The 12389-nt window shown below is 35.4% G+C and overlaps 1 protein-coding gene across 2 annotated transcripts in view; it reads left to right on the top strand.

The window, feature by feature from the left end:
- The first annotated feature begins 2089 nt into the window (after positions 1 to 2089).
- The window catches only part of aaas (achalasia, adrenocortical insufficiency, alacrimia), a 44487-nt gene continuing 34187 nt past the window's right edge, over positions 2090 to 12389 (top strand). Inside the window, exons 1-2 of one of the 2 annotated variants that reach the window (XM_073911754.1) lie at positions 2100 to 2468; positions 2678 to 2787. The gene's annotated coding sequence lies outside the window, so the exon portion shown is untranslated. Of the gene's footprint in view, positions 2788 to 12389 lie in introns of both variants that reach the window. The other variant, XM_068223338.2, reaches the window with a different exon arrangement.

Below are 12389 nucleotides of genomic sequence, written 5' to 3'. Positions count from 1 at the left end.
CAGAAGAACAGATATTATCAGACACACTGTGAACATTTCCTCAATCTGTTCAACATCATTTGGGAAATATTTAAAAAGAATAAAAATAATTAAAGAGGGTGAATAATTCTGACTTTAGCTGTACATATTTCTCACTTCTGACCTGCCTATTATTAAGCTTTTAACTGTTAATTAATATTAAAGTATCCTGCACAACACCCAAACCTATTACTTTAACTATTATTAAGCAGAGAATTATTAAAGGTGGTGTGTGTGTGTGTGTGTGTGTGTGTGTGTGTGTGTGTGTGTGTGTGTGTGTGTGTGTGTGTGTCTCCCCTGCATCATCAGACGCCCTCATCTGTGTGCAGATATTCAGAATCGTGCTCCGTGAACATTCATATTTACCTAAAAAACACAAAGCTGGAGGCAGATATTCTGCTGTCAACATGGAACAGCTGTCTTTGTTTTGGGTTCTTTAACCCGCCCAATGCCAGTTTAGCGAGTAATATTTCAGCACCGGGTTGCCAGATGGTGGAAAACAGGATTTCTTTCATTCAGTCAGGAAGACTCTTAAAGCAAGAATCCGTAACCAGAATGCGACCTTCAGTGGACAATAACTCCGAAATCACACTCAGATTCAGAGGTTATTAATGAGCATTAATATAAATATTAGGAGTGTAAACATTAGGTGGGCAGGTTTATATTGTAACCCCGTGTCCTAACATCACACTACATGATGATATACACAGTGATGAGCAGTTTCCAGCAGACGAAACAGGACAGAACTGTAAACACTGAAGCACAGAATAGATCCCTCACTGCACTCCAGCACAACGCTGAGCTCTATAATGAATTTCCCGATGTGTGTGAGGTGTGTGACACGCACAAGTGAGGATGGCAGTAGCAAAAAAAGGTGAACATAAAGAGCTTTTTTCAACGAAAAGTGTAAGTCACATGAAGATAAGTTTACTACTGAATGAGTCCATCATGATAATGCCACTATTGCTGGTGTTTTCACCGCTTTTACGGTCAGTCTAATGTGAAAGCAGACTGATATAGTCTGTGAACAATATTGTCTGTGAACATATATGAACATGCCAGTTCTTTTAATCTCTCAAAGTAACATCTCCAATTTTGGTTGAAACAATTTTCAGAAAAACTACAGCCTGTGCTCATCTTTTAATAATACTATGATACATGTTTAATTTGTACGAAAAATGAACAAAAGTCTTTAATAAACTCTCTCTTTATCAGTTAATAAACATTATTTTAACATACACTTTCAGGCCTGTGGCCAGCTTATTGAAAGGAGGGGTTATTTGTTTTCTGAAAAACAGAACCTTTTTGCAGTTTTTCACCTGAGGTATAAATATGACATTTTAGTGACATATTCTGAACTAATTTTTGCTGGGTAATCTTGTTGGATAGTTATTCTAACTACACTTTTTGATGTACTGTACCAAAACTATTTCCTACCATTTTGTCAAATTTTTATTACAGTTTTATAAATAATAGAAATACTTTAAATTAGAAATTAGAACTTTAAATTCTTAGAATAAAGAAATGAAGAGTTTAGATGCCAAAACCTCTAAATTCCATGTATAATGAGCGTTTTTTTCAGCCTTGTATATTTATGTTGAGTTATTTCTCTTTAAAGGCAATGAAAAGAATGTATTCATCACCATAAAAGTAAAAACACCGAGTCCACACACAGGAGTTGGAGTAAAGTGATACTCTTAGAATAAAATATCAATTGGCATTCAGAGGTTTTTGCATGTAAACTGTTTAAATATGTAAATATACTTACTTTTAAAATACAATTTTTTAACCATAATTTTCTTTGGGAAATCTGTAAAAACCGAAGCCTTTAGGCAAAGAACAAATTGGCCAGCGCATTCAACCTTCCTCGGTAAGAATTTGGCCATTTAATAAGATAAATTCAAACATAATAATAATCCAACTTTTGGTCTTTCAAACCACCTGCGCCTACGCGCACGACTATTTAACCTAACTTAATAAATAAAATATTATATATAAAAAATTTAGTTTTTTATAAAATGTACATAAAAAAATTATAATGCTGCTACCTCTGAAAAGCGCGTTCACGTTCAGAGCGTGCTGACATGGACGTGTACTCCGACCAATCAGACGCATTCACATCCGCACTGTTTATGAAAATAAACGGCTTTAAATGCTTCTCCAGACACATCTAGCAGCTGCCAGGGATCTTTTCTGTTTCATGTTAGAGCACACTGCGGACAAAATGATGACAAAATGCTTCTGATAAACCGATGTGGGTTTACCTGCCGCCTCTGCGTGTGACGCGCGTAAAGGAGCGCGCCTGTGTTTCTGATTTAAGCCGCCCACAACCCGGGAGCTGCAGAACATCGGCATGAATGCTTCAGTTTCAAATAAAAGTGACCCATAACAGGAAAAAGACGGACCTCCCTCATGTTGAATACAAGCGCGGCCTTAGAGCTCATTTCTAGGTTATGATGTCAGAATTTACCGCTGTTTTGCAACGGATGTGTGAATGGTGCTCTCTGGAAAAACTCCAGAATGCCCTCGTCTGTGTGAACAGCACATATTTGAAATTTTACGCTCCAGAAAAGGGGGTTGTAGTCTTTATCATAGATATATACAATAGATAGCAAACAAACCCTAAGCGCGCGTCAGTACTACCGCCATATTTGTACAGGGCTCCCAGGACAACAGTCATTCAGCCGCACTAGTCAAGACTGAAGCCAGAGTGAAGATGCTGGACTGCGCTGTGTAGAAACGAGCAAACACTGACAGAACACTTCATAGGTGAGATTTCATTTTTAGCATTTTGTATGTTATGAACTTTTGTGCTAAACGAGTAACCGATACAGCCTCTTACTGGACTGACCATGAGGGAAAGCAGCAGCAACTCGCAACACACACTCTGCTTATGCTAGATTCGTTAAATAAAATCAGCAAACTCTCTAAATGAAACATGACAACAGACTCTGCGCTGCCAGAAACTGGTGTTATTGTTGACTAAGTGAATGCTAGCTTTTAAAGTAGCTCATACCCAGACAGCACACATACGTTGGGCCGACGTCGGCCGAAGGTCAACACGTCGGCCCCTTTAATTCTAACATCGGTATATGGTCGGCCAAACATACGCATGATCGTTCGGTCGTGTGTTCTATTGTTCCAGCTCAACAAACGTCGGCTCTGCGTCGGTTAACGACCAGAGGCCGACGAAGCACTTCATAAGCACTTGATCTCTCATGCCCATGAAAGAATCCGGCAACATATTTGGTTTACAAGTAAGTTTCTGCGTGCATAATAAATTAGACAAACGCGACATGCATCATGTCTACTGCGTCGGTCGGTCCAGCTTTAAATAGCCTACATTAATGCAGTAAAACTGACCAAAATGCCTACAATACATGATTTCAATTCATTAAAATATAAAAAGTTTTATTGTTATGCTTTAATAATGAAAACGTTATTTTTTTCTGGTGTTAACTGCTGTTTGCTATTTTTATTGTGGCTTTTTCTAATACATTTTTCCCAGTGTAAAAATCAAGTATGTTCTGCATTTCGGCTGTTTAATTAAAATAAACGCCTTTTTACAGAGTGACATTTTTTTTTATATACTTGCATTTATATTTATTGGTTATTTATTTTTGACAGTGAATGCACAAATAAAGTGTTTGTTTTGTAACAGTTTAGTAGGCTATAAAGCTCGTCTTAAAGATAATAGCGTATATAAAACTGCTAAATACATTTTAAATTCAAGATATAAAATACAAGGTTATTATTTAAATTGTCTATGAAGTGATCATGTTTATAAATGTAATACTGCAAGACTTTAATGTGCGCGCGCGCGTCTTGCTTCCAACACTGGAGCGGAGAGGATGTTGCTATGGGAAACGAAGCTACAACACGACACGACACCACCTAAAAGACACAACACGACTTCTCTCAAGCTGCCGTTTTGACTGTTTTCAGGTAAGTTTAGTCCCTAAAACAAAGCAAATACTACATAAAACTGTTCCTCACACATTTATTATTGGCAATTGATGAATATTCAGTTGAATATTATGTTATAAAAGAGTGGTAAGTCTTCGTAAAAGTCCGTTAGCATATTAGCACTGGTAACGTTAGCGTCGGGGTAATATTACGTTAACTTACTTAATGTTAGCTCTTGTTAAACTTGTTTGTTAAAGTTTTGGCTTTTATTTATTCTTTATGTGTAGATGAGAGGTTTTGTCAATGTTTTATTGAATGCACTCCATATGTAGTCTAAAATACGCATTGTAACGTTACTGTAAAGGACCGTGAATCAAAAGTTCAGTCGTGTTTTGATATTTCATGGTATCTTAAACTAAATGTTAAGTAAAAAAGTGTTCTGTGGTTTCAGGAGTGAGAGAATAACCTCCTGCTACAGAAAATATAACACAAGATTCCTAAATTTCTGAAGGGAGCTGATCACAGAGATACAGGAAAGACAGGTAACTTTAAGCATAGGATTAATTCATATGAATTTCCATTGCACATCATTATGCACATGTTACATGTCTATATATTATGCATCTGTTACTTGTCTTTATAGCAGTTGTTTTAAGAAAGTTTTGACATTGAAACATGTTAGTGGTATTAAATTTCACATCACATGATTCTTCAGAACTTAATAAATATGCAGATTTGCTGCTAATGAAGTAATATTTGTGATTTTCATTTTGTTTAATTTTTTATGATTAATTGATTTATTAAATCTTAGAAAAAAGTTTACACTAAATTATTTGTCATCACATCTGTTTTTAGCATTGATAGCAATCCGAAATGTTTCTTGAGCAGCAAATCAGCACCATTTGATAATCACCATTATATTAGTTCAACCTCAAGCACTAAATCAACATCTTAAAAAAAGATTTCTGAAAGATCAAGTGACACTGAAGACTTGAGTAATGATGCTGAAAATTCAGCTTTACATTATAGCTATGAATTACATGTATATTTACACCGTTCACCCATCCCTTACACCTTAACTCATCCTTAAGTCAGTTTAAGCCCTAAATGAATGAATTTTGATTTGTACAGGCATGATATGCAACTTGTATTCAGTCGTTTTGTTTTTTCTTTCTTTTGCTTTTGTTTTCCACATCAACTGAAAAGGAGGTCTAAGTTTAACCTAAGTGCCGTGTTGCTGATGAACATCTTTATATGTAAGTATATTTTTGACATACTGCCAGACACTTGTCAAACAGTGATGAGCAAACGAATGGCCGTTCTTTTAAAAAGATCAGGGAGATGCAAGTCTGGAGATTAATATACATTTTAATTCAAAATTGATTTATCTGAAATATTTCATAATGTTTTGAGATATGTGCCCTATATGCATTTAGATGTCCATGCATGTTTAAAATACTTTTAAATTTAACAATGGCTGCAAGTTATAAAAACATAAACAAACACAAAAATGTTAAAGTAAATTGAGAAAACATTTTCATCAGTTTGACAACAGGTAGATCAGCTCCTGACAGACATGTTAACAGATCAGTTTAACTCTTATTAAATTCATTCATTCATTCATTCATTCATTCATTTTCTTTTCTGCTTAGTCCCTTTATTAATCTGGGGTAACCACAGCGGAATGAACTGTCAACTTATCCAGCATATGTTTTACGCAGTGGATGCCCTTCCAGCTGCAAGCCATCACTGGGAAACAACCATATACGCTTGTTCTCACTCATACACTACAGACAATTTAGCCTACCCAATTCACCTGTACCCCATGTCTTTGGACTTGTAGGCAAAACCGGAGCACCCAGAGAAAACCCACCAAACGCAGAGAGAATTTGCAAACTACACACAGAAATGCCTGCTGATCCAGCTGCGGCTCGAGTCAGCATCCTTGCTGTAAGGCGACAGCACTACCTATTGTGCCACCACGTCACGCTCTTATTAAATTATATTTATATAATGTTGTGTTTCAGCACATGCTATTTTGGGAAGACAAAATATATTCATAAGCTCTCAGAAAATTCAATAAGAGAATTCATTCATTCATTTTAAGAGAATTAACTGCACAATTACTTGAAATGTGTGGGATTACATTATTTGTTAACCCAAAGTGAGTTTCTCTTTCTTTGCAGTATTGGATGCCTGATTGCAGTTCAACTCCAAACTCAGTTGGACCAGCTGATCAGTGTCTTCAGTATTACCACAAGCTACTGGGCAGATGTGTGGACAGCTATGAGCCAAACTTGGGACGTTTGGTTTTTAGGTAATACCAGTGACAAAGTATTCAGTAAATTGCTTATAATAAAAGATGCTCACTGCTTACCCCCTTATAGTTAAGTTGTTTGCAGTTTCATTGTTGTAAAAATACCATACTTTTTCCTTTTTTTATAAGCAGGTGTGACCGTCTGGGCAGCAGAAACAAGACAACTAATCATAGTTGAGTTGAGATTAGTATTATTAACTTGACTAGTTTGGTTGCAGACTTGTTCAATACTTAACAATTTGTATAAGTTACAAGATCAATGGTCCTGCTATCAATGTTTGTGTAACTTAAATTCATTACAGTTTAGATACAATCAAATGTCCAAACCATCTCTGACTGAATGACATCAAGGAAACAGGATCAAAAAGATCATTCATTATAGAATGTTTCATAGGTAACAGCACATCCTTTGTGAAAAATAATTTATTTTTGTGCCATCATTACAAGACAAAATACATTTCAACTGATTTCAGTTGGTTATATTTTTCAGGTCCTCCTGATCATTCTGTTCTCCTGGTTGTGAGGATGTGCAGAGGCTGTATTTGTCAGTGTTAAAAGACTTGTGCAGCTGTATCCAGACATACAAGCAGCCGACAAAGAGTTCTGGAGCAGGACAGACAGGTAGTTCACAGTGGCTAGGCTAGAAGTTTATACTTGGGTGGCCAGAAAGTGGCCTCCGCTATTTTGGGGGGTCCATACAAATACACCAGTGTAAGCTATACTATTGCACAGAAAAAATTAAATGAAAGAATTAATTAATCGGTTGAACACAAAATATTTTAAAGAAAGCTTAAGTAACAAGGTGGCAATATACAGTATCTGTTACATTGTAGTACATGAGCTGGCTAATACAGACTCGTAAATGTTTAGTTGTTAAGATTAGTTAAATACTATATCCTATACTTGAGACCGGCTGCATATACAGCTTTAACTGAACTGAATTTAACTAGAACTACACCAGCATTCCAAGTGCTCTGCTCTAGACTAGCTTTTTGCACTGGTGCGTCTAAAATGTTTGATGGCATTGCATTTAACACTGCAATTTTACATGTTAATTTTTTTTTTAAATTACAATCCATATAGGCAATATTGACTTGTAAATGATTAACTAAAATCGGGTCAACACACATTATGGGGATTGTGGGTAGAATTTTGAGGAAATTAATGAATTTAATCCATTTTGAAATAAGACTGAAACATTAAAAATGTGCAAAAAGTAAAGTATCAATACTTTCCGGATGCATTGTATATGGTTTTTAGCACGTTATCAAAGACTTAAAAAAATAGTCCAACATTATTTACAGCAGCAAAAGACCCTCCACATCACAAGCTACTGGTCAGCTCACGATTCAGCAAACATCTGAAAAACAAATAGCTTATTATGCCTTCACAAGAAATCAGTGTTTTTGAGTCTGTGTTTTTAATGAAGATAGTACTATTTTATTAAATTATTATTTAGCCTGGCATGTTTACTGTTACAAAATATTTTAAATGTTTCTTAAAACAAAACATATTGTGTTCAATGGGGAAAAAGTAGCTGTTTTTTACATAGAGATAAAAAAAACACATTTCAGAGCAGTAATCACAATACTGTGAAACTGTGATATTTTTATCCAAGATTATACCCTCAGAATTTTTTTATTTATTTTTTTTTCAGTTGGCCTATATTCTGTTTTTCTATGTTCTTGCATTTAATTAGAAAATGTGACGATATATCCGGTTCTATAGTTAATTCTGAAATAAATCTTAAAATAAAACAATATTTAAAAATGCAATATTTAATGTGTCAGACACTAAATAAACATGTCAATTCATTTATATTAATCTGATTCCTTAACAGGGCAGCACGGTGGCGCAGAGGGTAGCACGTTCGCCTCATAGCAAGAAGGTTGCTGCTTCAAGCTTCGGCTGGGTCAGTTGGCGTTTCTGTGTGAAGTTTGCATGCTCTCCCCGTGTTGGCATGGGTTTCCTCCGGATGCTCCGGTTTTCCCAAGTCCAAAAACATAGGTGAATTGGGTATGCTAAAATTGACCATAGTGTATAAGTGTGTGTGAATGAGTGTGTATTGGTTACAGCTGGAAGGGCATCCACTGCGTAAAACATAGGCTGGCTAAGTTGGCCTTTCATTCCGCTGTGGTGACCCCAGATTAATAAAGGGACTAAGCCCAAAAGACAATGAATGAATGAATCCTTAACAGTTAAAATTAACCATTTGAGCGTGCTTAGTTTAGGGTATGTTGTGCCATTAAATTGTCAATAGGTTTTATTTTTTTCTACATTTTAAATCTGCTTTAGCTTTCTTCTTTCCTATAAACCTGGAAATATAAAATATATATATTTTTGGTTTTTAACAAATTGCTTATTTTATTCTTAGATTGGTGTACGCTGATGGTCTGCTGAGAATTCTGCTGAGTTGAAGGGATCCTCCTGTCAGACAACCTCTCCAAAGTACAACAGGACTAGTAAGTAACATCTTAAACACACTACTGTTTCATAGCTTTTAGGTTGGTATGGTAAATTCTCTTCTGATAGTGTCAGCTTTATTTAATTAATACAGTCAAGCAGTAATACTGTGAATTTAATACAATGTATATAATTAATAGTGTCACATGATCCTTCTGAAAAAATAGTATTCCAATGTACTGATTCTCTCCTCAAGCTGTTTTTTTTATATATAAAACATTTTAAATAAACATATTTTTAGTATTCTTGATGTATGAAAAGTTTATTTTTAAAAGCATAGTATTTATTTGAAAAAAAAAGTTTGCTCTTTGATGATTGCTAACAATCAGACATGTTTCTTTAGAACAAAAAGAATTTGTGGAAAAAAAGTATTCTCACTGAGCGTTGTTCAACTGTGGTCCAACACGTCATTTAAGTTTTCAAATAAGCCTAAAAGACCTGATTAGCTGCATAAGGTGCATTTAATTAGAGAGTTGAATATATCATTTCTTTTTATATCCTCCTCTATAGCCTACATATAATAGAAGTTGTTTGCTGAAAAACCTTTTTGTAGCAGAAATAAAGCTATGATTAGGCCCACCCGGATTTTTCGCAGAACTCCGCAGATGTTTAGCCTATCATTAATTCTGTTTATTTACTTGAGTAAATGTGTGTAAATCTATATTTATTCAGTTTTTTTTATTAATTTCAGTAATATTATTGACTAATGTGAAAATGTTCATCTGATTTATGTACAATGCAGTTTGTACAGTAATATTTTCTGTCTTACTAGATATGTTACATGAAAACTTGCTTTATTTACCAAATAAAGTGAATCTAATTGGATTTTCATTTTAAACATTAAATAAAACTTTAAAATATATTATTTTTTATTTCATATATTAAGGTTTTAGTTATGATACTCCCAAAATAATTCCGCAGAAATCCGCAGACTTCCACCAAAATTTTCAGCAGAAATAGCAAAAAACATCCGCAGATTCCTCCTGGCTCTAGCTATGATATATTAAATGTGGTGTACAGTGTGACATTTTAGTTGACGAAACTTAGTTTAATTTGCATGTAATGTGGTATCTGAAGATTTGACATATATTTAGATACACATTTATACTAACACAATGATACTAAAAACCAAAAAAAAACATTCATTATGATTTCACAAGGAATTTAACTTTCAAATGGCTTTTCTGAAAATTAGTGCTCAGACACACTCTTTAAGTTTAAATTAAATGACACATTTTAGCTAGTCACTTGCATAACACATACTCCAGTTATATGTCATGAAACAAATAATTTATATTTGTGGTAATATGAACTGCTGCAATGCTAATCTTTCTCCTTTTGGTTTCTTGCTTTATTTAAGGGTTCCCACTACAAGGATTAGATTTGGCTACTGCAGTCCCGGTTTGGGCCAGCCTCACTTGTGAAGACTAAAGCCTGATTTATACTTCTGCGTCAGGTGACCGGCGTAACCCACGGCGCAGGCAACGCGCGTGGCTGTGCATTTATACTTCTGCGCGGCGTCGCGCCATTCGCGCGCCTCTCGGTCCCGCCCAGACTCGTCAGCGCTACCAAGCCGACCAATCACAGAGCTTATGCTACGCGTCGTTGCGACGTGTAGTTACATTTTTTGAGAGGTGCACGTCAGTGACGGCGATGGCCACGGCGAAGGGCTATGCGTCAGCGCCGTAGCATACGCCGGTGTTTGACGCAGAAGTATAAATCAGGCTTAAAGATGAAGACAACATACAAGAACAATTTCGAGGATGGCGACACACTTTTTATTCCACCTATATATCCCCTTTTATGTGTAAGCAACATTCTACAAGATAAAACAAAAGTAAATGACAGGTTATTTCTTTTAATTTTGTCTGTTTTCTTGGAACATTGTACACAATTTACAACCAGTTTTATTTATATAAATATAGGTCAGAGCAAGAAAATGTTATGTTTTCTTCTGGAGAAAGTCTTATTTCTTTTATTTCGGCTAGAATAAAAACAGTTTTGAATTTTTCAAAAAACATTTTAAGGTCAATATTATTAGCCCCTTTAAGCAATTTTTTTCGACTGTCTACAGAACAAACCATCGATATACAATAACTTGCCTGATTACCCTAACCTGTCTAGTTAACCTAATTACCCTAATTAAGCCTTTAAATGTCACTTTAAGCTGTATAGAAGTGTCTTGAAAATATCTAGTCAAATATTATTTACTCGGTTATTAGAAATGAGTTATTAAAACTATTGTGATTAGAAATGTGTTAAAAAATATTTCCGTTAAACAGAAATTAAGGGATTTTATATATATATATATATATATATATATATATATATATATATATATATATATATATATATATATATATATATATAGAATGAAAAAATCTGTTTTGTGTCGTGCATTAGAGTTTGCTTAAAAAAAACTGGTTATCTCTGAGAAAGTATTATTTTATATTATTGGTGTGTTATTAGTTCAGAGGAGATTGCAAATTGTTGAATGCCATTTATAAAAAAATGTAAAAAAAAAATTGACTACAGACTTTAATAAAATTTTATCAGACAATTATTTTAATTTGTATGATTTTATTTACTACTGTAAATATTGTTTGCTTGGTATTTATTTTGTGTTTGTGTACTCTTTTTTATTGTAACTCCCTGAAGAAAGTCTTTTGGATACTGAACACATGACTGGTATTATCTTGTATTTTAAAATTATAGTCTTGGAAACATGCATTTTCTTTAACACTATTTAAGAAATTATAAGCATTATAACATGTGCTTACACAAGTGATTTGTGTTTTTACTATAGTAAACTATAGTCACCCTTAGTGTACATGTTTTGAAGTACTTGTAAATATTCCTATGGTCTTAATGTAAATGCTGCAATGGACTTTGTATTTAAAATCTTTATTGCACAGTATTTCAGCCATGGTTATAGTACAACTTGTTGGTTTTGTTTTAAACGTAGTAAAACATGGTTATGTGTGATAAAAGTATGTTAATCTATTTGTATGTTTGTGAAAAATATTAATAAATCTTCAACTGTTATTGAGAGTGGTGTGTCGTGTTTATTATAAATAAGCAGCTGCTGCAGCTAGTGGTCCATAAGTATGGAGCAAAACGCCTGAGAACAGCGCCTCCGCGGAGCGGCCGGCATTTCCGGTTGCGTCGTCCTAACATCGGCCGGACAGCGTTTCCGATCATTTGCCGACGTCGCGGCGACATTTTGCCAATTAGCAAACGCTCCCTGAGCGACATCGCGCCGATGGAATTTTGAAAGTCGGCACGACGTCGGCCCAACGTATGTGTGCTGTCTGGGTAAGGTTTTCCCTGTTAAGATGAAGAGAGGCAAGCCAGGGGTGTCCAAACTCAGTCCTGGAGGGCCGGTGTCCGGCAAAGTTTAGTTCCAACCCCAATCAGACACACCTGGGCTAGCTAATCAAGCTCTTACTGGGCTTTCTAGAAACATCCTTGCAGGTGTGTTGAGGCAAGCTGGAGCTAAAATCTGCAGGACACCGCCACCGGCCCTCCAGGACCCAGTTTGGACCCACCTGGTGTCAAGCAGTTGGAAATCCCTGTAGAGCAGCGCCTCCTCTGGGGTCACACGCACACTGCAGGCAGGAGATAAAGACTCTGCACTTGACATCATGTACTGGAAACACAGTTGGTTTTGTAGTTAGCAGTTGTT

Source organism: Danio rerio, chromosome 9 (assembly GCF_049306965.1).
Source record: "Danio rerio strain Tuebingen ecotype United States chromosome 9, GRCz12tu, whole genome shotgun sequence".
NCBI lineage: Eukaryota > Metazoa > Chordata > Actinopteri > Cypriniformes > Danionidae > Danio > Danio rerio.
The sequence above is the reverse complement of the archived record's forward strand: the minus strand, read 5'-3'. Positions and strand labels throughout refer to the sequence as shown.